The 27,365-nt window shown below is 45.1% G+C and overlaps 2 long non-coding RNA genes across 2 annotated transcripts; one reads left to right on the top strand and one right to left on the bottom strand.

Moving 5' to 3' along the window:
• Positions 1 to 261: 261 nt before the first annotated feature.
• On the top strand, positions 262 to 2,238 carry LOC310705181. Its single transcript, XR_014525189.1, has 2 exons — positions 262 to 582; positions 754 to 2,238. It is a non-coding gene; the product is annotated as an uncharacterized lncRNA (long non-coding RNA).
• Positions 2,239 to 2,926: 688 nt separating this feature from the next.
• LOC310705175 lies at positions 2,927 to 5,348 on the bottom strand. The gene is made up of 2 exons (XR_014525186.1): positions 3,821 to 5,348; positions 2,927 to 3,477 (listed from the first exon to the last, which is right to left on the bottom strand). It is a non-coding gene; the product is annotated as an uncharacterized lncRNA (long non-coding RNA).
• Positions 5,349 to 27,365: the final 22,017 nt, after the last annotated feature.

The following is a 27,365-nucleotide window of genomic DNA, read 5'->3' as shown; positions in this document are numbered from 1 at the left end:
CGTTTACACCGCCCCAGATGATGATCGCTTTGGGAGAACAACAACAACAACAAAAAGGAAAGAAAGGAGCCTCGCGCCGACATCATCGCCCAACCAACCCACCCACTTCTTGGCTTGCTGTCGTTGCAAAGGCCGCCTGGAAAAACAGGTCGTGGCAGGGGCGAGGGCCGCATTCTTGACTTCTGCTGCAGGGGACGGCGAAGGAGTGGGGCAGGTATATAAGGCGGGGCAGGTAGAGGTGCCTGAGCGCAGATCGGGACGGAGACGCTGCTGCTGCTGCCTGCCTACCTGCCTACCTTTCTACCTGCCTCCACCGGGAGACGGCGGCGAGCGAGAAGACAGCGCTGGCCACACACACACACACACACACACACACACACAAACTTTTGCTTTCCTGGCACCTCGTGGCTCCAGCTCCGCTTTAGTGTCCCATGAGGATAATGGCATTTAAGGGGCTCAGTTTGCATCCGAGCTGGAACCCCCGCACGCCCCTTTTGCCTCTCCAGCCCTTCCTAATTACGCAGGAATTGGGCGCAGAGATTTTTTTCCCTCCCCCTTTCCAAGGATCTGCTTGGACACCTCGTAAGTGGTTTTGTCTGCAAACCGCGCAACAAGCTTGGGGAGGGGGTAGGAGGGTGAGATCAAAAGTGACTTGTCTCTGGCCTGTCTGTGCTTTTTTTCTTCTCCCCCTCTCCCCCCTCTTTTGACTTTGTTGTCTTTTTCTCTCGCTTTTGTTTTGTCCGGCTTAAGCAGGTCTCCGGAGATGCAGCAGGCGGGTGGGGACACCAAACGCCTCCTCCCGACCCCCCCCTCCTCTCCAAATGATATCTAAGCCTGCTGGGTGCAGTGGTTCTTAACAGTTCAACAGTTCTGTAGCATAATTGTGAAATGTTTAGGACCACTTGACCCGGGCGGCCTGAGCATCGCCAGCTGGAAAAGGAGGAGGCGAAAGAACTTCCTCTGTGGACTTCAGGCTGCAGTCACTGGAGGAAGAGTTTCATTTCGAGGGAGGGGGACACACCGACTTGGGAAAGGACACCATCCGACAGCCACCGGCAAAGGCATCCCACTGATCGTGGCGAAGCTGCCCTGGAGATGAGAAATCCAGGACGGGGGTTTGGTTTTCTTTTAACCCATCCCTCAAAATTTGTAATCAGTGGAGGAAGCGAACAAGCAAAGAAATTGGGCTTTCCTTTCAGATTTAATAGGAAGCGAAGCAAGCTGCGCTCAGCACCCAGGGATTAAAAATCAGTTTTAACGGTGTTTTTAAAAATAAGTTTCCAGTCCTCGTGGATGTCAGTTCTCTAATATGGAGTAGGATAGGTGTAAGACACTCTATGAGAATAATTCCGCTGGTTAGTAAGTTAGGGGGTGTGACAGGTTGTTGTCAAATGGGTGAGAAATAGAAAGAGTGCGAGATTGGGAGGGGGCGGGAGAGACGAGATGAGGACAAAAAGTCCTGTTGGAACAATTCAGGCTGGTGCAGAGTCGATGAGCAAGCCGTCAAGTCCCACAGGTAATTCCGGTCTATATCGAAAGGAAGGTGTGTTCGCCTGGGCGTATAGGACCAGTTCCCACACGCACCGTTGTGTGTGCCAACAGATTGGTTCAATGGCTGCCAAAATGAGAGCAGATAAATCATTCTGCGTTTGCAGAATGATGACACCTGCTCCTCCCCTCCCAGTTGCCTCCATGGCAAAAGTCACCAAGACTTCCTTTGGAAGGAAGGAATTTGAGGACTACAGTCTCAAACGCTACTTACCCTAGAACAGTTTCTTGTACGTCAGCCGGTTTCAGTGGAACTGCTTCAGGGTAAGTGTGTGTCAAAGTCTCCCAGGGCACTTGCCTGAGAACATTCCATAGGACTGGAATCCTGCATTCTCGGAGCTGCTAAGTTTATTTAAGCTGCCCTCCCATGATGACCTGATGGTTTGCTCCAGATTGACACCGAAGCCAGTGCAGGGTTAGTGTACAGGAGATACACAGCTGCTTAATCATTAATAGCTGAGCCCTAACCATGTTGACACAGGAGTAAGCCCCACTGATTTCTGCGTAATTTGCTTCTAGGTAAGCACCCTTTGAATGGCAACCTTAGGTGAATTGGCTGGCCTGTCCAAAAAACAACAACTGTGGGGAAACCTTTTAAAAATGTGTTTGTGTTGTAAGACGCTAAACTCCACTAATTGGGACAGAATATTTAGGATGTATGTTAGAACCAAATAAATGTTTTGCTGCTGATTTCTCATGCTAAAAACTTCATATTTTATTCTTATCTGTTTATTTTCTATCACAATTGCATAGTTTAAACAATAACAATACCTTGAACAAATGCATGAACATTGTATGAAAGGTAACAACCTTATACCATGTCTTCTCCCTTGTTTTGGTCCTGTATTTAAAATACAGATATGTAACGCTCTTGGCTGTAGAAAATTCACACGTGTCCCATTTTAAAAGTGAGTAATGAGAGAATCCAAATTCCCAAAGAAAACTTGCTTATTTCAATTTCCATAGGGGGTAGCTGTGCGAGTCTTTTGCAGCAAGAAGCTACAAAGCAGGTATTGCAGAAACTAACAAATTTATTACAGTACAAGTAGTTGTGGATTACAGTCCATTTCGTCAGATTTAGAAAGTATTATCCTGCATTGCAGGTACGTATATACATGGTTGGGTGTTGGGTTGGGGATGCCTTGTGAACAGCGATGTCAAAAGCAAATGCAATACATAAAAATTCAGATGATGGTAACTGTCTTATTAGCAGTGGCCATTCACAAAAATACCCAGTAATTAGTAACATTAGTAACATTGGTAAGCCAATGAACACATACCGTGTGATAAAAAAAAATCCATTAAAATTCTTTTAGATGCCACAAGATTCTTTGTTGTTCTTCTTTATTATAGTGCAATGCCCTGCCAAGTGGGAAGAGAATATTCCTCCCCTCCCTCTGTTCTTCCAGCTTTTTGAGCAGGTGGAAAGGTGTGTCGGCAGGACGGGGGGGAACATTCTGCTCACCCCTTGGCAGAAGGCTAAACATGGACAGACTGGCCAAATAGCTTTGCACAGAACGCTGTAGTAAGTTTCCAGTTGATAAATGGTTGTCTGAAGTCACGGGCCTTAAATCAAGGCTTGCACAACTTGTGGCCAACCGAGCCAAACACAATCCACTAAACTAACTCCCCTCCCCTTTGCTGCTTATATTGCCTGCCTGAAGCTAAGGGGGACTGCCAATCACCTGTCGGGTCACAAGATATATTGCATTTGCTATGGTGACTCGCAATCTGTGCAGCGCCTACTTGAAACTCATGCTGAGAGTTTTCTAAACTTGCAAAATGATCCAGGGCCTGCCAGAGCTTAAATGTGCAGCACAATCCTATGGCTATGTACTCAGAAGTACCTAAATCTTATGTCTCCAATGTGGTTTCTTCCTAGATAAGAATGCAAAGGTTTTCAGCCTTGGAGTGGTTTCAACAACCATCCTGTCTCCCTAGGGCAGGGGTCTGCAACCTTTAAGACAAAAAGAGCCACTTGGACCCGTTTCCGAAGAAAAAACAACAACTGGGAGCCGCAAAACCATTGCGACATTTAAAACAAATATATCTCCGGAGCCACGATCTGACAGCGGGCGGGAAGGTGACGTCGGGGCAGTGCGTGACTAACGCACGCACTGCCCCCATGCGACGTCACAGCCAGTACAGTGCCCGCCACAGTGAGGAGTGTCGGAGCGCACAATGCACCTCCTCCCCTCGCTAGTATCCGCCCCGGAGCCGCGGCAAAGATGTAAAAGAGCCACATGCGGCTCCGGAGCCGCGGGTTGCAGACCCCTGCCCTAGGGAATCTGGAATTCTTTTTTGTGTGGGGAGTGAATGATTTCTAACTGGAGAGTCTCAGCACCCTCACCAAATTACAATTCCCAGAGTTCTTTGAGGGATAGGTTTGTGTAAATAACATGCTTTTGCCTTAGGAAGTCAGCACAGATGATGTAAGAGTTTTTTTACTTGTTGGCTGAAATCTCCCCAATAGGGGTGCAATTCTGCATAATATCCCCAGGCATAATTTCCACTGGAAACAATGGAACTTAATTCTCAGTAAAAATGCAAACGCTTGCACTATAGAGCATCTTCCAGATAATTATGTACAAGGCTACTCCTTGCAATTCAATGCAGTCTGATAAAATCAGGGGGAACACTGTGCAGGAGCAAAGCAGTAGAGGACTACAGCTGAGACCCTATACTCCCTTAACTGGGAGAAATCCTCACTGAAATTGGTGGGAACATCTTCTGCTTTACTTATTTATTTTTGGGAGGGGAATCCACATTTAAGTACAGGTTTTAAAATGTCTTCATGCAAAGTATCGATTTCTAGACATGCTTTCACTAAAAGCACAGGAATGGTGTCCCGACATTTGGAGAAGTATGAAATTCAGTGAGTGGTTGCCTATTTCACGATGTGATAATTTAATGTAACAATTTACTTGTACACTGCCATTTTTAAATAAACAAATAAATTCCAACACCCACATGACTCTCAAAGACTTAATTCCCTTCAAGTCACTGGGCATCGTCCTCAAGCTACTTTCATCAAAGCAGGTTGGATTGAAGCCGGTGGAATGACTCCTCAGTAAGCAATTTTAACTGTGCCAGCTTAATAGTTGCTGAATGGAAGCCCTGCTTGCCCAAGGAGTACTACTCAGGAGTGCACTTTAAGGCTCCCCGTTGTTCCTTCGCAGTCATTTCCTTGCCTTACAATCATGTTTGGGTTGAGCAGATCTTTCTGCTCATTTCTTTCTGTTCCTCCAGCCTTTAGCTCCATTTTCCACATTTCCACATTGGTTTGTGATTTATTTATTTTTAAAGTAGCTCTTATTAAAATTCACCAGCCTTTTAGTGCGCAATTCTCCTAAAATGCACGTCTCCTAAAATGCATGTTCTGTATGCAATTTCCTAGAATATACACATGTTCGCAAAGCAATGTATCCCAGTGCAGTACCTTTCTGCTTGCTATTTTCATGAATTCATGCATTTTAACACTTTTTTTTTTACCTGAGCACGTGCATTTGTACACACATTACCTGACTTGAAAACTGCAAGGCAAATTTTAGAGAAGTGTGCATTTCAAATGACGTTTCAGTGCATGCTTCAAAAGGGCAGATTGGGTAGGTTTGCCTAGAATTTGAACTGAATTGAATTTCTGCCCTATAGCTATGTCAGGTATCAGGCAGGTGGCTGTGGCTTGAGGAAACTAGCCCTGTGGAACCCCTGCCAGGACTAATTCAGCTTGGAAGCTCGGGGTACATGGATATAGGGTTCCCCATCTCTTCTTCTCCTCCTCTTTTGCAATATACTTTTTTTAAGGAATAAAAACATTCCTTTATCCTGCCTAAGAGATATTAGCTTACACAACAGATCTGTTGGCCTCCATCGGTCTCGGGAGACAATGGAGGACTGCACCTTTGGGGGTGAAGTCAAATTGTTGGAAGCTTGCAGCACCTGCTGTGGCTGTAGAGACCAATGCAGGAGAGACATGTTTTGTTGCAGCTGGGGAAGATGAAGGCTTCTGGCAGATCATTACTGAAAATATACATGCTCCACATTTTAATGCAAAAGCGGCAAATATCTTTGCTAAGACTTGGTCATAAACCTGCAACAGTTAAGCGCTTGGGGCAGGGAGGTGGGTCCCCTTTGATTTCAGTAGGAAAGCATAAGCACTTAGCTGGATCATGCCCACGAAGTGTCTATGGATCTTTAAATTTTGTAGATATAAAGGAACACTTTGTTGATAGAATCATAGATTTGTAGAGTTGGAAGCCACCATAATAATAATAATTTATTATTTATACCCCGCCCATCTGGCTGAGTTTCCCCAGCCACTCTGGGTGGCTTCCAATCAAGTGTTAAAAACAATACAGCAATCTAGTCCAAAACCCTGAAATGCAGGAATCTTTCGCCCAACACAGGGCTCAAACCCACAATCCTGGGATTTAGAGCCTCATGCTCTACAGACTGAGTCACAAGAGTAAAGTGTGTGAACAAATCCAAGTCAGCAGCCTGGTTTCCCCAAAAGCATTTTTACCCTCCTAAAAGACCTGTGCCAGCTGGTCTGGAAGATCATGATGTCTGTGGAACAGGCTGCTTGGAACAGGTCATGCCACTACGCTGTCTCACATCAAAAACAGGTTAGGTGAGGTTAACAATGGCATAATGAGTTTAATTTTGCTGGGAGTCACCATAGGGTGGCCCGCTAGCTGTATTTCTCAAGCTCTGTAGCAGGCTGAAACAAGCCCAGTGAAATTGAGGAAAACACACAGTAGTTTTTCCCTTTTTTCCGGGGGTTTGGCAAAGAGAAAGACGCACATGTTAGCATTCCTGACAGCTTCTTAATTGTCCATGATGAAAACATGGAAATGATCTTGCATGGGAAAGGGGAGAGGAGGAATCGGCCCGCTTCGAGAATCTCACAACCTTGCTGATTTCTTAATACAGTGGCTGTCTCCGAGTGCCTCCTAGGTTAGTTAATTAATTACGCTCCTAACTTCTAAGAGCTAAACAGAGATTGAAACATCTCTGCTTGCAGGCTTACAGTCTAATAGACATGATGCAAAAGTGGTGGGCGGGGGGGGGGGGGAGGAGAGAGAAAATGGGAAGAAAATGGAGAAATGCTTTAATCTAGTTCCTAATTCTTACCCATTATATAATAGTTAAAATGACCAGACGGGATGGCACCTTTGCATGCAGCATATCCCAGGTTCAGCCCCTGACATCTTCGTTTCGGCTGAGAATATCCCATGTCTGAAATTTAGGAGAGCTGCTGTCTGTCAATGTCAGAACATGGAGCCATGTTCTGATCTGATATAAGGCAGCTTCGCATGCTCCCTATGGAGGGAGACAGTCCTGGATGGGGACAGGAGCGGAGGAAGGGGGGGTGCGGTGGGGGTGGTGTCTTCGCTGAGGGGGGTGACATTTGGTGCACCACCCGCCCACAACTCCCAAGCCTACCCCAAGCTGTCAGGAGAAGAGGGGACTGCACCGCTTTGCCGGCAGCATTCCCCGCTTCCCCCTTCGTTTTGACAGTGTGATGGCCTGGGATTTGGACTCGGATGCTGAACCTGAGGGATCCCAGCCTGCGCAGGATTCCCCGCCTCCAGAACAGCTGAGCTGGGACTGGGGCATGAGCCTGAAGGGTCCTCACCTGTGCTGGGTCCTCAGGTGCAGGCACCAGCTGAGTCTGCTCTGGCTCCTGAGGTGATGGAGGACCCGTTGCCTGCAGGTGCTCCACTCTCAGCCCCATCAGGGGAAGCTGAGGTTGCCTCTGGGTCCAGTAACCCTCCAGCCTCTCCTGAGCTACAGAGGCTCAGGGCAGAGAGGCGGAGGGAACTAAGTTCCCGCAGGAGGAGGCGAGTCACCAGAGGATCGGGGCCGCCCTATGCCTCGGGGCAGATAAAAGCTGGCCAGCTTCAGTCCCAAGTTGCAGGAGCAACATTGTTGGTTGCTAGTTCCTGCCTGAACCCTGTCCTGCTTTTCTGCCAGAACTGACCCACCCTGGCTCCCTGGTTGCGTGTCTGTTCCTGACTTTGCCCGACTCCCTGCCCTGCACCCAGCTTCAGCTACTACGGACTGCCTCCACGTTGTACCTTTGACCATAGACTGGACTTGGACCTCGCCTCTTGAGTAACCCACGGGACCAGCACAGACAGGTTGGGAGAGGCTTGGGAGTCACAGGTGGGCGGCATGCCGAAGGCCCGCCATGGGCGGCTCACTCTGCCATTGTGGGTGGCTTGCTCCACCCCTGGCTGCAGGGCAAGTGCACCGCTCTGTGCACCCGAGTGGCTATCCCATGCCTGGGAGGGCACCCTCTGCCCCCTGCTCCCCTCAGGAGTGCGCCTGCCCTGGGCAGCGCGGGCATATGCTCCGCTGCTGGATGGGGAAGAGCCAAGTGGCAGCTGAATGGACCCTGCTGTTCAGGGCCGGTCCTACCGTTGGGCTGAGGGAAATGGCTGCTTCAGGTAGCAGGTGCTGGTTGACTGGAAGAGTCGCAAGGTGCTGTTAGACAGAGCTATGCCTAGTGCTAACCCTGCCCTTCATCCACTGTTGCCCTGTTTACTCCCAAGAGCAGCAGAAAGTGGGGTCATTGTACATGGAATAAATGGATTGCGCACCATTTTGTCCCTCGCCTCAGGCAGCAAAATGTCTTGGTCAGGTCTTGCTTCTGCCTCTCCTCCTTCGGCACGCATCTGGGTGGAATGGCTACTACCCGCATGTCAAAAGCAACATCTTGCACACAAGTGAAACGCAGACGATGCCAATGTCCTCTCCTCTCTCAAGTTGTGCTTGATGGTGATCTGTAAACCATCACTGAAATGTTCCCACCCAACTCTGGCCCACTACCAGCTCTTACTGTTTCAACATCTGGTACTTCTCCAGCATTGGTTGTTTGTGTGTGTGTGTGTGTGTGTGTGTGTGTGTGTGTGTGTGTGGGCTTGAATTATCACACCCCCTCCTAAAAACAAAACAAAACAAAACAAAACAAAACAAAACAAAACACAAAGCCTTGACAGTGTGAGAAGCAGCTTTAAAAGCACAGAGGGTGCTAAAATAAGAAATAATTCTCTGACGTTTTTATGGCAGCCCTACGTGAAGAGTTTTCCTTTCCTCTTCCATAAGCGGTTTAACCTTCACGGCATCATAAAGTAGATCTGGAGTCTTTGGGATGACAAGGAGAAATAAATCTAAAAATAATGTTTAGTTACCACATTTCATGCGCTGGACAGCTTTAGGGATGGGATGGGGGGAAACCCCTCATCAAATGTTACATGTTGCAGTCACATGTCCAATGTGTTAGGATCTTTTTCAATTTCTTTTTTTTTTTTAAGGATGGACTAAAACCAATTCACCATCAACTGTTTAATGACTTTAGTAGCCTTGTTGGTGATAATGGCAGCTTTGCCCATGCATGTCTACAAGACTGACTGGGGATAGAACAGAACTTAAGAACCTCCCTGTTGCAACAGTCTGGAGATCTGAGGCATTAGACCTTTGTGCAATGGCACTCTCCCCTCCTGAGGTTTCCAGCAACTGGTATTAAGAAGTATATTGCCTCCAGCTGTGGAGTGGCGTTAGTCCGCCATCTTATTTCCAACAGTGACCAACCAAATGCCTAAAGGAAGCCCACAAGCCCTCTTCCGTAGTTGCTCCTGAGAGGGAGGTAGTCCATGTGAGAAGCAGCCTCTGCTAGAAGCCAACTCCTATGGACTGAGGTCCTTTTGGCCTCCCCATAAAATATTTGAGCCCCCTCCTCAGTTTCAAATGGTGTTTGTGTATGCCGCGTCTTTGGATCAGTAAAGTGGGGTAGTGCTTACCTGGGCCCCCCAACATTTTATTCAGGTCGGCATCCCTGCTGCCTCTGAACCCAGAGAGGGTTTCCCAAACTTTGGTCTCTGGCTATTTCTGGACGACAGTTCCCATCATCCCTGGCCACTGGTGCTGCTAGCTAGGGATGATGGGAGTTGTAGTCCAACAACAGGTGGGGATCCAAGTTTGGGAAACCATGACCTAGAGCAAGAGTAGTTTACATGGTGCTTTCCAGACATCATTGGCCTACAACTCCCATCAACCACCTTGAGTCCCATCAGGGGAGGAAAGCAAGGCATTGTTGACACCTGTCTGTCTTGTGAGACAATGGAGGAGTGTGCCTTTGGGGGTGAACTCAAGCTGTTGGAAGGTTGCAGTACCTCCTGTAGCTGTAGAGACCGATGCAGGAGAGACATGTTTTGTTGCAGCTGGGGCAGAAGAAGGCGTCCGGTTGGGCTGCTGCAAGTGCACCATGGCCTTTCATCTCTCTGGGCTTCTCCCAGCAGTCATTCCTCTTCTGGTCACTGCTGTGGATACACAACTCGGCTGTCTGTTTCCAGGCAATGCGGTTGTCTGCAAGGGATTCCCACACAGCAGGGTTAATGTTGCCCGCATTCACATTTTGTAAAAAGATTGTATATGGAAAGTAGTTGGGCAATGTTGACTGAAAGAGCACATGGATTGAAGAGTGACACGATGTTTTTCATGGCTCGATAATTACTGAAGGAAACCTCTTTATGGGTCCATGGAGTCACATTTGTGAGATAAAACTGATATCACAGAAACCAAAATTAATGGAGCGCCATTGTATTATCTCCTAAAATTACAGGCTTGTGTATCAGTGTTCCACCTGACACCAGGCCAGATGCGGTAGGTTGACTTTGCATTGGGCAAGGACTGAGAGTCCCAAACACCTCGTAAAATCCCGACATGTCTTCCGAGAGTAGCTTATAAAGTGGCTTGCATTCCTTACAAATTGATGAGCTAGGTATCACACCAGAGAAATGGGAACACCCACAGACTCAAAGTCAAAAACTGGCATATGTAGAACGCAATGGTTTAGAAAATGGCCAGCATCTTTGTTAACAATGAATTCTGAAGAGTAATAAGTCCTGTTCTAATGGAATATTCCAATTCCTAACTAATAACCGACGTGTTTGACTATAGCTTAAGCTGCTATGTCGTGTATATTACAATGCACTATTTGGGCGGCTGCCCTTGAATATGGTTTGTATGCTATAATACTCGACAGGTCCGGCCCATGCATGAGGCAAGGTGAAGTGACTGCCTTGGGTGGCAGGATCCGCAAGGGCAGCAAATTGTCACAAAATAGCCAGCAAACTTTTGGGTCCACCAGAGCTCTTCATCAGGCCCCATGCTAAGCAAAGGAGGGTGGAGGAAAGGCTTGGAACTGAAGCCACAGTGTCTAAAAATTGGTCAAAATTTCATTTTTGTTGTGTAATCTTAAGAAGGGGCAAGGCTATCTAGGGCGGAGAGTTGTCTGTCCAGGTATGAGAGCTGTCAAGGACAGTGTTTAAGTTTTGGAATTTACCATTGCACTACTGATTTGGGGATTTTTGAAAGCATAGGCATAGAACAACGGTTTTCAAACTTTTTTTAAAAATCAGGGCCACACTTTCAGAATTTGCTCGCACCACAATGCAATCCTGTCTGTCTATCTCTACTCATGGATAAGCCCCACTGAGTTCAATGGGAATAAGAGTCAAACTGCATAGCATGTTTGAACCTGGATAGCTCAGTTGGTTAGAGCATGGTGCTGATAGCGTCAGGGTTGCAGGTTTGATCTCAGTGTGGGACAGCTGCATATTTCTGCATGCAGGGGGTTAGAACAGATGCTCCTTAATGACCCTTCCAACTCTACAATTCTATGAAACATACCTGTGGAACACCATTTTTTTGTATTGATAAGAAATACAGTGGTACCTCGGGTTACATACGCTTCAGGTTACATACGCTTCAGGTTACAGACTCTGCTAACCCAGAAATAGTACCTCGGGTTAAGAACTTTGCTTCAGGATGAGAACAGAAATCGTGCTCCGGCAGCGCAGCAGCAGCAGCAGCAGCAGCAGGAGGAGGCCCCATTAGCTAAAGTGGTGCTTCAGGTTAAGAACAGTTTCAGGTTAAGAACAGACCTCCGGAACGGAGACTTCCGGTTCGGCGCCAGCGCTAATGGCTGCTCCCTCTCCGAGCTCCGGAGAGTGGACGGCTCTGCGAGTTCGGGTCTGACCCGCTACGGCAAGCGGGGGACCCCTAAAATCACAGGAACGGAGCCTGTGAACAAGGAGATTCGGTGGGCACCCGAAGCGCCCCCCTTTACCGCAGAAAGAGCCTTTTTAAAGGCTCCGGAACGACAACGGGGAGCGCGGTGCTGAGAATCGCTACCCAGCCCGCAGGGTGAAGCCGCGTCGCCATTAGTGGAGAGCGCCGATTCCCTTCCTGAACAATTTGGATAAAAAAGACCCGTGAGTAAGATTGAACCTTTACTCGTGTCAAAACTACCTGAAATTAGGCTGAAAACGGGAAAGGTGAAAATTAAGGAAGTCTGCCTTCCCCCGACTGCATGACAACTAAAGCAACAAAAGTTACTAAGCTGCATCCGTATGGGATATTGTCTCTAACTGCTTGAATCCGACATTTGGACTTTGATTTTGACTATCCCCTCTAGCTTGCAGGGCAGAGGGGAAGAGAAGTGATTTTATAAGCTGCATGATTAATTTAAAGGAAAAGGAAACTCTCTGCAGCCTCTAACCCGGCACAAACTGCTTGCAAAACAAAGGGACACTGAACTGACTGTGGTCTCCTGTGAAAGTAACAAAGTGGAAAGCCTCACTACTGATTTGTTACAAAGTTTCTGGATTCTGTGGACATAATATATTAGAGAAAGCTGGGACTTTATCTACTGGGAAAGTGTTGTAATATATATATAGAGCCTCCTGATAAATTTGCTTTTTAAATACTCTTTGTCTTTGTCTGTGGACATTTTGATCTGCTCCCTCTAGAGGGTGAATTAAAAGTTGCTACGCTTTGGGACAGTGGAATTTTCCTTTAGGAGAAGGCTCTCATGGGAAACGACCTTGGGATATGAGTGGTCCAGCAGATGAGATAAGCACGAGAGCCAAGACAAGGCAATATCAACAACAGCTGCAGCAACACAAGAAAAGAGGCTCGATCTCAGGCATAACCACTACAGTGACAACAGGACAAGAAAAAGGTACAGCAGTCTCCATGGATGCAGTGTCGCAAGCCCTTCTTAAGATAAACCAATCTTTGGAGAATCTAACAAAACAGACGGCAGAAAATACCAAGAAATTGACAGAGAATTCACAGAAATTGACAGACTTAACAACAAGACTTGACCTGAATACAGAATCTATAAATAGGCTTACGCAAGAAAATTCTGCCACACGCCAAATTGCGGAGGAAGCCAGAACTATTGCTGGAGAAACCCAGGAGAAATTAGAACCGATTGCCAGGAAGGTCCATGACCACGACGCAACTCTGGCATTGTGGGAACTACAAAGGAAAGAAAGAAATTTGAAATTACGATCAATTCCAGAGGACGAAGGAGACAATCTTACGGACTTTTTAACGAAAGAGTTTGCTGATGCCTGGGAAGATCTAGAGGAAGACGAATTTAAAATCATAACAGCATTTAGACTGGGCAGAAGACAGAATAGAAAGGCACCAAGAGACTGCTTGATTACCCTGAGATCGAAGGAGGAAAGAGACAAAATTCTAAGACTACATTTTGAAAAGGCCCTACAAATTGGGAACTCACCGATACAGATCTTTAAAGATATTCCTAAACACATCCTGGACTTGAGAGCTTCGTATAAGGATTTGGTCTACCTGTTGAAGAAGAATACCATCCTCTTCAGGTGGGAATTTCCACAGGGACTGTCTTTCGACTACAGGGGCAAGAAGGTGAAAATAAAGACGATACAGGACAAAGACAGGTTCCTGCAAAGAAATCAAGAAGATTTGCAGAAAGGAACTGTAGACCCAATTGCTGAGCAAAAGAGTGTAATAGACATCTTGAACCTCTCGTTTGGACAGAACCTTCCACCACCAACAGAGGAGGAACAACAATTGGGAGCTGTTGGAGGAATACCAGAAAAATAACAAGATGGCCCTGCAATTCCTTAGCTGGAATTGTAATGGGATGAATATGCCTTTGAAGAGACGACAAGTATTCCATATTTTGTACAGAGAAAAACTGGACCTGATTTGTTTACAGGAAACTCATATAACTAGAGCCCATAGGAGATTGCTTATGAACAAAAAATTGGGACAAGAATTTATTTCGTCGGACAAAGTGAAAAAAAGAGGAGTTGTGATTTATGCAAAAGAGAAATGGGCTCCAAAAATGATGTTTAAAGATGAACAAGGAAGATATTTAGCGGTGGAGATACAGGTACAAGGAGAAAAATTCTTGATAATAGGGATCTACGCACCAAATGAGGGTAAAGCAGAATTCTTCAAAAAACTTCATGAAACTCTGATGGACTACATGGAATATAATATGATAATCATGGGAGATATGAATGGCGTGGTCTCCACAAACATGGACAAGACACAAAGACTGACACTTACTAAAGAAGGGAGACTCCCGAAGACTTTCTTCGAAATGACTGAAAATATGGACTTAATAGACATTTGGAGAACAAGGAACCCTCTTGAAAGAGAGGGAACCTTTTTCTCCCAAGCAAAGATGACCTGGACCAGAATTGACCAAATATGGGTGACTAGTGGAATGGCTCCGAAGATCAAGAAGGTAGAAATCTGCCCGAAAACCTGTTCCGACCATAACGCCGTGAAGATGGAAATGAAAGTTACAACAACTGGTCAGTTTAGATGGAGAATGAATGACACCCTGTTTCGAGATAGAGAGTTCCACCTGAAGGCCCAAAAAACTTTAAAGGACTATTTTGAAATCAACCTAAAGGGCGATGTGGAAAAAAGAGTGATCTGGGATGCAAGTAAAGCTGTGATGCGAGGGTTTTTGATTCAACAAAATTCAATAAAGAAGAGAAAGCAGAATGAGAAAAAGGGAAAATTTTTGGAAAAGATAAAAGAAGGAGAGAAAAAATTAAGATCAAAACCAAAATCCCAGGAGATTTTGAGGGAGATTAAGCTTTATCAAACACAATATATGGAATTGATGAACCAAGAGATAGAATGGAAAATAAAGCAAATGAAACAAAAGACATTTGAATCGGCAGATAAGTGTGGTAAACTTTTGGCATGGCAACTTAAGAAAAGACAGAAATTAAATACAGTTACAAGTCTAGAAGTGGATGGAAAGATTATATCTAAATCAAATGAGATAAGAAACTGTTTTGTGAGCTATTTCAAAAAACTTTATTCCCAAGGATTACAAAATGAAGAGGATATAGATAAATTCCTTAATAAATTTGGATTACAAAAAATCTCTCAGCAAAGCAGGGTGGATCTAAACCAGAGAGTAACAGAACAAGAGATAGAGGGTGCCATTCAGGACATGCAACTGGGCAAATCTCCAGGACCAGACGGACTGACCTCCAGATATTATAAGTCTTTAAAGGAATGGTTGATACAACCGTTAAAGGACGTCTGTAATGAGATCTTAGAGGGAAAGAAGGCACCCGAATCGTGGAAAGAAGCATATATTTCACTCATACCAAAGACAGAGACTGAAAAGACTCAACTGAAGAACTACCGCCCAATTTCGTTACTCAATGTGGATTACAAAATTTTTGCAGACATTTTAGCAAAAAGATTTAAAAGAGTATTGATGGAGAAGATTCACAGAAACCAAGCAGGCTTTCTCCCAAAGAGACACCTCTCAGACAATGTTAGGAATATAATAGACATTTTGGAAAAGTTAGAGGTGAATATAAATACCAAAGCAGTTCTAATATTTGTGGACGCGGAGAAAGCCTTTGACAATATTTCGTGGAGTTTTATGAAAAAGAATCTTCATGGGATGGGGGTAGGACAAGGATTTGAGAATGGTGTGGGTGCAATATATTCTGAACAAAAAGCCAAGTTGATTGTAAATAATGTAATAACTGAGGAGCTTAAGATAGAAAAAGGAACACGACAGGGGTGCCCAATTTCCCCATTGCTTTTTATTTCGGTCCTGGAGGTGCTGCTGAACATGATTAGAGAGGACCAGCAAATCAAAGGTGTAGAGGTCGGAACTAAACATTATAAGTTAAGAGCGTTCGCAGATGACCTTGTATTGACTTTGCAAGAGCCAAACACTAGTACAAAAAGAGTGTTGGAAATAATCCAACAATTTGGACAGGTAGCTGGATTTAAATTGAATAAACAAAAAACTAAAGTCTTAGGGAAAAACTTAACAGATATGGAGAAGAATAAGTTTCAAGAAGAGACAGGTCTGATGGTGGTTAAGAAGGTGAAATATCTAGGGGTTAACTTAACATCTAAAAATCTGAATTTGTATAAGGATAATTATGAAAAATGCTGGTCAGAAATCAAAAAAGATCTAGAAATATGGTCAAATTTGAGATTGTCAATGTTAGGCCGAATTGCAGTGATTAAGATGAATGTATTGCCTAGAATGTTATTTTTATTTCAAACTTTACAGATTATTGACAAGATGGACTGTTTCAAGAGGTGGCAGAAAGATATTGCGAAATTTGTCTGGCAGGGCAAAAAGCCCAGAATAAAATATAAAATATTAACAGATGCAAAAGAAAGAGGGGGATTTGCCCTGCCGGACTTAAAATTGTACTATGAAGCAGCAGCATTCTGCTGGCTGAAAGAGTGGATGCTCCTCGAGAATACAGATATCTTGGATTTAGAAGGTTTTAATAATGCATTTGGTTGGCATGCATATCTATGGTATGACAAAATTAAAGTGCATAGTGCCTTTAAAAATCACATTGTAAGGAAAGCGCTGTTTAACGTTTGGATGAGATATAAAGATCTGCTGGAAAACAAAACCCCTAGATGGTTATCACCCTTAGAGGCCAAGGCCCACAAGAAACTCAATATGGAGGTCGGATGGCCAAAGTATTGTGAGATTTTAGAACAAGATGGAGAGAAATTGAAATTGAGGAGCCATGAAAAACTAAAACCCAAAGTACAAGACTGGCTCCACTATTATCAAATAATGGAGGTTTTTAAACAAGACAGGAAAATTGGCTTCCAGGTGGAAAAATCAAAACTTGAGACAGAATTGTTAGAACCCAATATTAAGAATCTGTCAAGAATGTATAACTTGCTGCTGAAATGGAATACACAAGACGAAATAGTTAAATCAACCATGATTAAGTGGGCGCAGGACATTGGTCATAATATTATGTCTGCTGACTGGGAAAGGTTGTGGAATACCGGTATTAAATTTACGGCATGTAGTGCTCTAAAGGAAAATCTGATGAAAATGGTCTATAGGTGGTACATGACCCCAGTTAAGCTAGCAAAAATTTACCATTTGCCTGATAACAAATGTTGGAAATGTAAGGAAACTGAAGGTACCTTTTATCATCTTTGGTGGACATGCCCGAAGATTAAGGCTTTCTGGGAGATGATATATAATGAAATGAAAAAGGTATTTAAATATACCTTTTTAAAGAAACCAGAGGCCTTCCTCTTGGGCATCGTCGGCCAATTGGTGCCAAAAAAGGATAGAACTTTTTTCATGTATGCAATAACAGCAGCAAGAATATTGATCGCAAAGTATTGGAAGACACAAGATTTACCCACCTTGGAAGAATGGCAGATGAAAGTGATTGACTACATGACATTGGCGGAAATGACGAGCAGAATTCGTGACCAGGGAAAGGAGACTGCGGAAGAAGACTGGAAGAAATTTAAGACTTATCTTAAGGACTATTATAAACTTGATGAAGCTTAGAATGTCGAGATCTTATGGAGAGAAAGGGTTGCAGTAATACAAGATTAGATTATGAAATGACTATGATGAATTAGGACAGGAAAAAACATTTATAAGTTGCTATAAGATTTGGACATGAGGATGCAGAAAGGGGAGGTATGGGGGAGTCTGAGGAAAAGAAGTTTATGAAAGAACATTAAGAAATTATATCTGTTTGTTTGTCTGTTCTGTGTATGTTTGTTTGTTTGTTATAAAAACTTATGTAAAACCAATAAAAATCTTATAAAAAAAAAAAAGAACAGACCTCCGGAACGAATTAAGTACTTAACCTGAGGTACCACTGTACATTGCAAAGCACAACTGAGGATTGTCCTCGGTATTATTTGACGCTCTTGTTGTCATTTTGAAAAATATCCCTATCCGCATTCTGCAAATAAAAATATATATTTTGATATTATGCTATACTATAGTATTCTGAAATGTTTCAATGCGTCTTTGATTGTCCTTGAATCACCCTGCCACACTTGCCTTCATCTCCTGCGACACCCTTTGAGAACCACTAGTATAGAACATACTTAGAGCACTATTTACCAACTGAGCTATTCTTAAAGTTTTAAGTGTCTATACGCTTATCACATTTATAAATTTTAAATTTATTGTTGTACATTGTTTTAAATGTTTGCTTTCCTTCTGGGATTGTACCCCCAGGTGTGTTTTATAAGCTGGTCTCCGACTGTAATAAATTATCTATCTATCTATCTATCTATCTATCTATCTATCTATCTATCTATCTATCTATCATCACCATTTACCAAAAAGACATTCTACACGAGGGATGGGGCAACTTGTGGATCTCCAGATGTTGATGGACTCCATCGCTCACCATCCCTGCCCGTTGGCCATGATGTTGGCTGGGGATGATGGGAGCTGGAATCTAAGAACATCTGGAAGGCTTCAGCTCAGTTGGTTAGAGTGTGGTGCTTATAACACCAAGGTTGCAGGTTTGATCCCCGTTAAGGGCCAGCTGCATATTCCTGCAGTGCAGGGGGTTGGACTAGATGACCCCCAGGGTCCCTTCCAACTCTGCAATTCTATGATTTTGGATTCCAACTTAATTCTGTGTTGTCAACCACCAACTCTGGAATAGGAATAGAAGGTACCCCACCCATTCTACAATACCAGAAACACTTAGACATGTTTGATGTATTACTGTATTTTAATATTTTGTTGGAAGCCGCCCAGAGTGGCTGGGGAAGCCCAGCCAGATGGGCAGGGTATAAATAATACATTATTATATTATTATTATTATTAGACATCTCTCCCTCCCTCCCTCCCTCCCTCATTCAGTTATGCATCTGAAGCTATCTACAGACAACCTTTCCATCCTAAAAATACGTGTATATAATATAGACAATTCAAGGTCAGTTAAAACAAAAGCTACTTAATGTATCTCATTCCAACCTCCCCCCCCCCGCCCGACATCCGTTTTTGGCTGTATAGCGCCACCTGCTGATAAATGAGGGTCAGATACACCACAGTGGACTGAAGGAGACTTAACAGCGTTGCATTTGCTCTCCCTTCTCTGTTGAATCTTCCCTTGGAAGAAACTGGAAGTTTTCCTGCCCAGTTTTCCAAATTAACAGTAATGATGAGACAAAAGAAACTTCCTTGCTGTAAATCGTTGACTCTTGCTTGGACATGTAAATGCACATTTTTATTTACTTGTTGCAATTTCATAGAATCATAGAATTGTAGGGTTGGAAGCTCTGCTGAAGAACACCTAGTCCGTAATATCAAGCAGCAATGAGGGAAAGTAGGGACACATCTAGGACGATGAGCAGGAAGTCAACTTTTTTTGGGGGGGGATTTGATGTCATTTGACATTGTTTTGTTAAAAAATTGGAAAACTAATAAATATTATTTGGCAAAAAAAGAAAGACCAACCCCTTGCAAGGCAGTAATATGCAGCTGGCCCATAGGGTGATTGAACCCGCAACCTTGACATTATCAGCACTATGCTCTAATCAACTGTCAAGCAGTATATAAATTTTATAAAATAAATATACTAGAGGTTAAGAACACAAGAAGAGCTCTGCTGGACCAAGCGAATGGCCCATCTAGTCCAGAATCCTCTTCCACAGTGGCCAGCCAGGTGTCTGTAGGAAACTCGAACGCAGGACCCAAGCACATGAGCACTTTGCCGCCACCCCCCCCCCCGCCACCTTCCAGCAACCGGTATTCAGAAGCGTAAATGTGGTAGCCTGGCTTCCTGAAGAATAATGTAGCTGCCTATCTGGATTTTGACCTTTAATTTAAAAACAGAGAAATGTCATCTCGCTAGCCTATAAGGAAAAACACAGATGCAGTAATCTGCCTATCTGCTCACGGATATAATTCAATCACTTTAAACATATCGAATTGCCTGTATTTATGCTTTGGCTGTTCTGCAATGATTCCCTGCCCGCTTCGGCTCTCAAAACATTTAGCAACGAAGGAAGCTGCCTTATATGGAGGGAGGCAACTGGTCCATCTTGCTCAGTATGGCCTACACAGACTGGCAGCAGCTCTCCGGGATTTCAGTCAGGGGTCTTTCCCGGTCCAACTTGGAGATGCCAGAGAATAAATATGCATCTTTCTGCATGTAAAGCAGAGACTCTGCCACTGACCTATGGACCACCCTTTAAATCTGCATCCCTTACCCTGCTTAAAGGTAAAGGGACCCCTGACAATTATAGAATTTCATAGAATTTCATAGAATCATAGAGTTGAAAGAGACCACAAGGGCCATCGAGTCCAACCCCCTGCCAAGCAGGAAACACCATCAGAGCACTCCTGCCATATGGTTGTCAAGCCTCTGCTTAAAGACCTCCAAAGTAGGAGACTCCACCACACTCCTTGGCAGCAAATTCCACTGTCGAACAGCTCTTACTGTCAGGAAGTTCTTCCTAATGTTTAGGTGGAATCTTCTTTCTTGTAGTTTGGATCCATTGCTCCGTGTCCGCTTCTCTGGAGCAGCAGAAAACAACCTTTCTCCCTCCTCTATGTGACATCCTTTTATATATTTGAACATGGCTATCATATCACCCCTTAACCTCCTCTTCTCCAGGCTAAACATGCCCAGCTCCCTTAGCCGTTCCTCATAAGGCATCGTTTCCAGGCCTTTGACCATTTTGGTTGCCCTCCTCTGGACACGTTCCAGTTTGTCAGTGTCCTTCTTGAACTGTGGTGCCCAGAACTGGACACAGTAGTCCAGGTGAGGTCTGACCAGAGCAGAATACAATGGCACTATTACTTCCCTTGATCTAGATGCTATACTCCTATTGATGCAGCCCAGAATTGCATTGGCTTTTTTAGCTGCTGCATCACATTAGGTCCAGTCGTGGCCGACTCTGGGGTTGTGGTGCTCATCTCACTTTATTGCCGAGGGATCTTGCGTACAGCTTCCGGGTCATGTGGCCAGCCTGACTAAGCCGCTTCTGGCGAACCAGAGCAGCGCACGGAAACGCTGTTTACCTTCCCGCCGGAGCGGTACCTATTTATCTACTTGCACTTTGACATGCTTTCGAACTGCTAGGTTGGCAGGAGCAGGGACCGAGAGACAGGAGCTCACCCCGTTGCGGGGATTCGAACCGCCGACCTTTTGATCAGCTCTGTGTCCTAGGCTCTGTGGTTTAACCCACAGCGCCACCCGTGCCCCTTACCCTGCTTATAGGCTTGCTAAAACCCTTGTAACACAGAGGGTGGTTGGTCTATCCAAGGGGAAGAGAAGAAAACACACACAAGCACATGCATGCACACAAACACACTTCATCCTTTTATGAGTCAGTCGGCAGCGCATTTCTCCTTTTGCGTGGGGAAGTGCCTTATACGAAGGGTACACTCTTGTTCCATATAGTTTAGTATCATCAGCACTGACTGGCAGATTTTCCCCAGGATTTTCAGGTGGTGGTTTCTCCCAGCACTACCTGGACATGCCAAGAGTTGAACCCAATGCCTTCTGCATGCAATGCAGATGCTCAATCACACCTCATGCTTTCGCTGAGATTCCTGCATTGCCGGGGGTTGGACTAGATGACCCTTGGGTGTCCTTTATGATTCTATGAACCTGGCCTTATTTCAGACATAGGATATCCTTTTATTTTGAGCTGGGCATGGGGATGTATGATCCACTGGGAAACCTTCTAATTATTGCATTCTGCTTAGGTTTGCCAATGCCCTAATGGGCTAGATCGAGGCTGTGCCCAGTTGGGAATGTAAGAAAGTGAAAAGTTTCTGGGAAATGATATATAATGCGATGAAAAAGATGTTGAAATATACATTTATTTAAAAAAAAACCAGAAGCATTTCTACTTGGCATTGTAGGGGAGGATATTAATAGACAGGGTAATAAACTGTTTTTAAATGCAATAATGGCAGCAAGAGTGCTTTTGGCACAGAAATGGAAACAAGAAGAATTACCAACGAAAGAGGAATGGCAGACAAAATTAATGGGCTATGCAGAATTAGACAAGATGACAGGAAGGATTCGAAACCTGCGGGATCAGAGATTCTCAGAGTACTGGAGTAAATATGTGAACTATCTGAAAAGCAATTGTAACCAACAGATTACGCTAGTAGGGTTGCAATAAGTTTTGTAAGGAGGGCTATGTGAAATATTGCAGAGAAAAGTATGAAGAGAACTATTAGTGAAGGACTATTAAAAGTAATAGTGAAATTAATGAAATGTAGATTAAGTGATAAAGATTGAAAAATCTTCAGATGTGGTTGATGGAAGTCCAAAACACTGAATAAGATGAGAAAATATGTTGTATGTTTTTTTTGGAAAATTCATGTAAAAATCAATTAAAATATATTTTTTTAAAAAATCTGTCCAGTTTCAAGGATTTGATTTAGGACCAAAAGATGGCAACTCCCAGCATGTGCTCAGCTGTTCTCCACTCTCCTCGCTCGGCCAGTTATGTAAACGACCAACCCCATGTCGGATGCAGATATGTAATTGATTGTCTGTAATAATTCTGTCGCGCTCTGCTCTCTCTGGGTTATGGGGGTCGAATGGCTGTTGTGTCATTAAATTCTCCAGCTGATTATGGGGGTGGGATTTCCTGCACGGCCCCGATCGATTCCCTCAAGGGCGGCAGCTGCAGGAGCAGCGCCGAAAAACCTGTGGAGCTGTCCAAAGTCCTGAAGACGCCTGCATGCCTTAGCCAGAAGAGAGCGTGGAGCTATTTCCCGAGAGCAGCCAGTAGGGGGCAGCACTGAAACACACACTATCCTTCCCACTATTTCTGTGATACGGTCAGTTTTATATGGGGAGCAACAGACGCAAAGAAATGGTCATATAATTATATAGATAGTTGATCAAGCACCCATTTTGAGACATCACTTTTTAAAATGATTGTGGAGCTCCCACATCCTCTTTTGGTGTCATCCCATTTTATCATCACAGTGACATGTGTATCATTCTGCTTCTTCTAAGCAGTCAACATTTTGATCAATCAGCCCCTGGGGATTTAGCTGGATGACCCAACACTATTGCACCAGGAAGCGGAGATTTTTGTAGCATTTGTCTGGAGAAATTGTCAAAGTTTGAATGCCTTGACTTACCTGGGATAGGTAAGGCCTGTGTGTCCATCAATGGTCAGTGTTAGTCCAGTCCTCGGTTTATTGTAGTGCTTGAGGATAAATCAGGGCTAGCTACCATAGTCCCCTCCAGATGTCATTGGACTACAACACCCATCATCCCTGGCCATTGGTCATGCTGGCTGGGGCTGATTGGAGTTGTAGTCCAAAAATATTTGGAGGATAAGACAAGCTCAGAACTATCAGAACTGCAAGTGCTCTGGAAATCCTTTCCATGTCTTTGGCTTTTTGCTCTCACCTGTCCTTCCAGGTTGCAGCACAAAGGCAATTTGACCAGAGGTAATTTCAGTGTCATTTGACTGCAGAGGGGTTTTTTAAATTGCAGAAGAGGGAGAACGGAAACCCAGCGCCGTTTTAGGAGGCGTAACATTTGCAGGAGAAGGCAGTGGAGCAGCCAAGCGTGCGAGGCACTCAGGCAAGCGAGCGAGGGTTAAACTGGCATGATTAGGGTGACAAGAAATTAAATGGAAGCTCGTGGATCACAAATGGCCTCTCTCTTTATGACTTGCAAATTAGATGGAAATTAGAAACGCCACAATGCAGAGATCCCTGTGCCTCTCTGCCATGGACAACTGAGCAAAAGATTGCCAGCAACTGTCTTTCATTAGGGCAACTGTCAAGGCCTGCTTTCCCCTGACCTTCACCAACGGACTGAAGCAGGGATTTTTTCAATTTGTTGCCCGTGACATCGGAGCCTGGCGAGTCGAAAAAGCCTTTGCATCTGAATGCTCCTGGAGAATGAGGTCCACATGAAGTTTGGCAAGGCATTATCCCCTAATCGCCAAGACCTAGCTTGGAAAACTGACCTCAGAGCCCCTGCAGGTTCAGGTGAAATTCATAACTCTGTGGTGAAACTCCTAGTTCAGTGCTTTGCATGCAGAAGATTGTAACTGTTGTATTTGTTTTTCTAACTCTGCATTATATTGCTGTCATGCACCCTGGGACCTTATGGTGATGGGCGGGTAAAATATCTTGTTGTTATAGGTTTGGTGGGTGGGACAGCTTGGATAATACCTGTGGCTCCCTTTCACACCTGTGATCCTGTATCCTAGGCTACTTGGGAAGGAAGGGCAGGATATAAAGGTGCCAACTTCCTGGGCCTCTGGGTGCCTGAGCACCCTCAAAATTCCCCATGAAGGGGCCAAGCACCCACAAATTTCAGTGCCAGGGCCATGAACTCTGCACGGCACCCACGGCCCTGGACACCCACAGTCGCGGGGCCAAGTTGGCTTGTTGGGGTTCATGCAACATTGTAAACAAAATAAAACAGAACCTCCACATCTGCATTAGAAAAACTACAAGGATTATAACAGCCCGGTTTAGTAGTGCAGGGGCCTTTTGTCCTTGCCATCGTTAAAAGAACTGGGAGTCACAAGCCTTTGCCAATCTACAGCAAATCTTCCAGTGATCTCCCGCTAGATCCCATTGTATCATTTGCCAACCCCTGCCCTAAGAACCCTCTTTGCAAAGGCAAACCTAACACAATTACATTTCCATTAGGGGATGCTTAATATCACAGCCTATCAGAAAATAAAATAAAATCAGCTTAACCCTCGGCTTTTAAATCCATCCAGAGTGCATAAATATTACAGAGCCCGCGGCAAGAGATCAGGCTCAGACTTTGGCAGGTCTCCAGTTGTTCTATTAGGGTTGCCAAATTACTTGCGGCCTGCTGCAGCTTGAGCGCAGTTGCAGCACCTGAACATGGAGGACTCTTTGTGGGGCTTGGCAGAATATCCCCCTCCACTCTCCTCATTTCTCCCCTCCATGCACTCTCCCCACACAAGTTTCTCAAGCTCCAGCATGGCAAGAAAAAAGGTGGGCTGGGAATATGTCTTTGAGCACAAGCTTTCCATTCCCTAAAATGTTCCTTTCTGCTGCCTGATGCTGCCTGCCAGAGACCAGGAGTCAGATTCCTCTTCCTCAGGTGATGCAGCTAGGGACTCCAAACAAGAACGGGAAGGGGACTCAGGCACTGCCCAGAAGCACTGCTACTGGATCCCTGCAGGACCAATGGCTCTCTGAGAATGGGGCACTGCTGTCCTCAGACTCAGAGAATGCCATTGCAGATGGAACAGTGAGACCAGAGGCATCTTCCAGGAGTCAAACTATTAGGATGCTGATGCTGATATTACATAGGGCTCAGACTCATTTTGCTTCTGAGAGCCAGCGTGGTGTAGTGGTTAAGAGTGGTAGTCTCGTAATCTGGGGAACCGGGTTCGCGTCTCCGCTCCTCCACATGCAGCTGCTGGGTGACCGTGGGCCAGTCACACTTCTCTGAAGTTTCTCAGCCCCACTCACCTCACAGAGTGTTTGTTGTGGGGGAGGAAGGGAAAGGAGAATGTTAGCCGCTTTGAGACTCCTTAAAGGGAGTGAAAGGTGGGATATCAAATCCAAACTCTTCTTCTTCTTCTTCTTCTTCTTGCTCAAGCAACATCAGAGCTCTGTGTTCCAGCCAGGAACCTCTGCCTGCATCTAGCCTGAACCTTGCTTTCTGTCTAGTCCTTTTTTTCCACCAGAGCACAGTTCTGCCACCTATCAGGTGGGCACCATCTTGGGGAAGTGCTCCGCCCCTCCTGCCTTCACGTAGTTCTGAAAAGCCTGAAACGAACATCTCAAGTTAAAACGACCTTGGTCCAGTATACCTGAAGGAGCGTCTCCACCTCCATCATTCTGCCCAGACACTGAGATCCAGCGCCGAGGGCCTTCTGGTGGTTCCCTTGCTGCGAGAAGCAAAGCTACAGGGAACCAGGCAGAGGGCCTTCTCGGTAGTGGCACCCGCCCTGTGAAACGCCCTCCCATCAGATGCCAAAGAGATAAACAACTACCAAACTTTTAGAAGACATCTGAAGGCAGCCATGTTTAGGGAAGCTTTTAATTTTTAGTAGGTTATTGTATTTTAGTGTTTTGTTGGAAGCCGCCCAGAGTGGCTGGGGAAACCCAGCCAGACGGGCGGGGTAGAAATAATAAATTATTATTGTACATGCTGATCAGCATGTGCAAGTCTACACTTTTTGTTTTAAAGATCTGTGACTCCACCAAACTCCTAACCGCTCCTAGCCATGATTTGTCAAGCTGCAGGGTCAATTCATGGGCGTAGCCAGGGAGGTCAGGGAGGGGCAGCTGCCCCCCCAATCAATAAAAATCAATAAAAATACATAGCTAACTGAGGTTCTGCCCCCCCCCCAACAAAAATCCTGGCTATGTCCATGGGCTAATTCAAATGTCCTTTTCTTCAATCCGTCTCCTGTGTAGCAGCAGTGGTCTTTAAGCTTTGCAGCCAGACTAGGATGCCCTAGTCATCCGCCTGAATCTAAGAGAATGAGAGCAGCAGAGATGCATTTATTTGACCTGCACCAGAATCAGGGGTGACCCCCCCCCAAACCAGCTAGGGAGACAGATTGCCATATTTTTTTAGCACCTCCGTGGGCGGTGAAAGCAGCTGTTGTCAAACCGGCATCGGTTCAGGGCTGCCTCAAGTTGCCTGGTGACTCACCGTAACAACTTCATGGTGAGTTCTGACACCTATTTTTCTTGAAAAGACCACTGCTTCTTCCCATCCTGAGCTCTGATTGAGTGCAGAGCAGAAGCGTAGCAAGGTCAGGTGGTACCAGGTACATAATTTTTGTTTGTCACCCCCCCCCCACATCGATGGCTGAGGGTAGGCTTGGGAGCTGCAGGTGGGTGATGCCGAATGTCACCCCCCTCAGTGATGGCAGCCGGGGCAGTCCACACACCCCGTGCCCCCTTCCTACACCTCTAGTGCAGAGCAGGGGCAGGGGTTGTCTTGTGCTCCTATTATTATTATTATTATTATTATTATTATTATTATTATTATGGGAGGCAAGGAAGGCAAAGGGATTCAGGGCTCTCCTGAATCAGCTGCAAGTGTCCTCTGCGCAGGAGCGCAGTACGTGCACATTCTGTGTTTTAACATGCGGGGGATCAGGCCCTGAGCTTTTCCTAGGGGTGCATCTTCATGCTTCAAGCCTGTTTAGTTAGCCAAGCCCCCTAAGATAGGACAGCTCCAGCTGAGACCCAAATGACACACATATGTTAAGCTATTGATTGAGGAATCACACTGACCCATGTTATCTGGTGGATTAATCAAGTAAACCGGTAAATTGCAGCAGCATCCGTTTCCCCCTCCTTGATGCTTCTTATCCCTGAAATTCATTGAAGAGCCACAGCTCAGTAGTGGAGCAATTGCTTGGCATGTAGAAGGTACGTTCAATTTTTAAAAGAGAGTTGCTCATTGGTGATCCTTTTCAAATTACATTTACTGTTAACTATGAATGAACTTGTCTGGGTTCCCAGGCTGTCAGATTTCCCCCACATTTTGGTCTCTATTTTGTGCGTCGGCACTGACACTTTGGAACTCCTTGCCATTTGATATCAGGCAGGCGCCTTCACTGCATTCTTTTCAGTGCCTGATGAAGACATTCTTCTTTAGACAAGCCTACCCAGATGTTGCAGAAAGATGTTGCAGAAAGCTTTAATTGGTTTTTAATCTATT

The sequence above is a fragment of the Podarcis liolepis genome (genome assembly GCF_965112155.1).
Source record: "Podarcis liolepis genome assembly, chromosome: 1".
NCBI lineage: Eukaryota > Metazoa > Chordata > Lepidosauria > Squamata > Lacertidae > Podarcis > Podarcis liolepis.
This window is presented reverse-complemented; position numbering and strand designations above follow the sequence as displayed.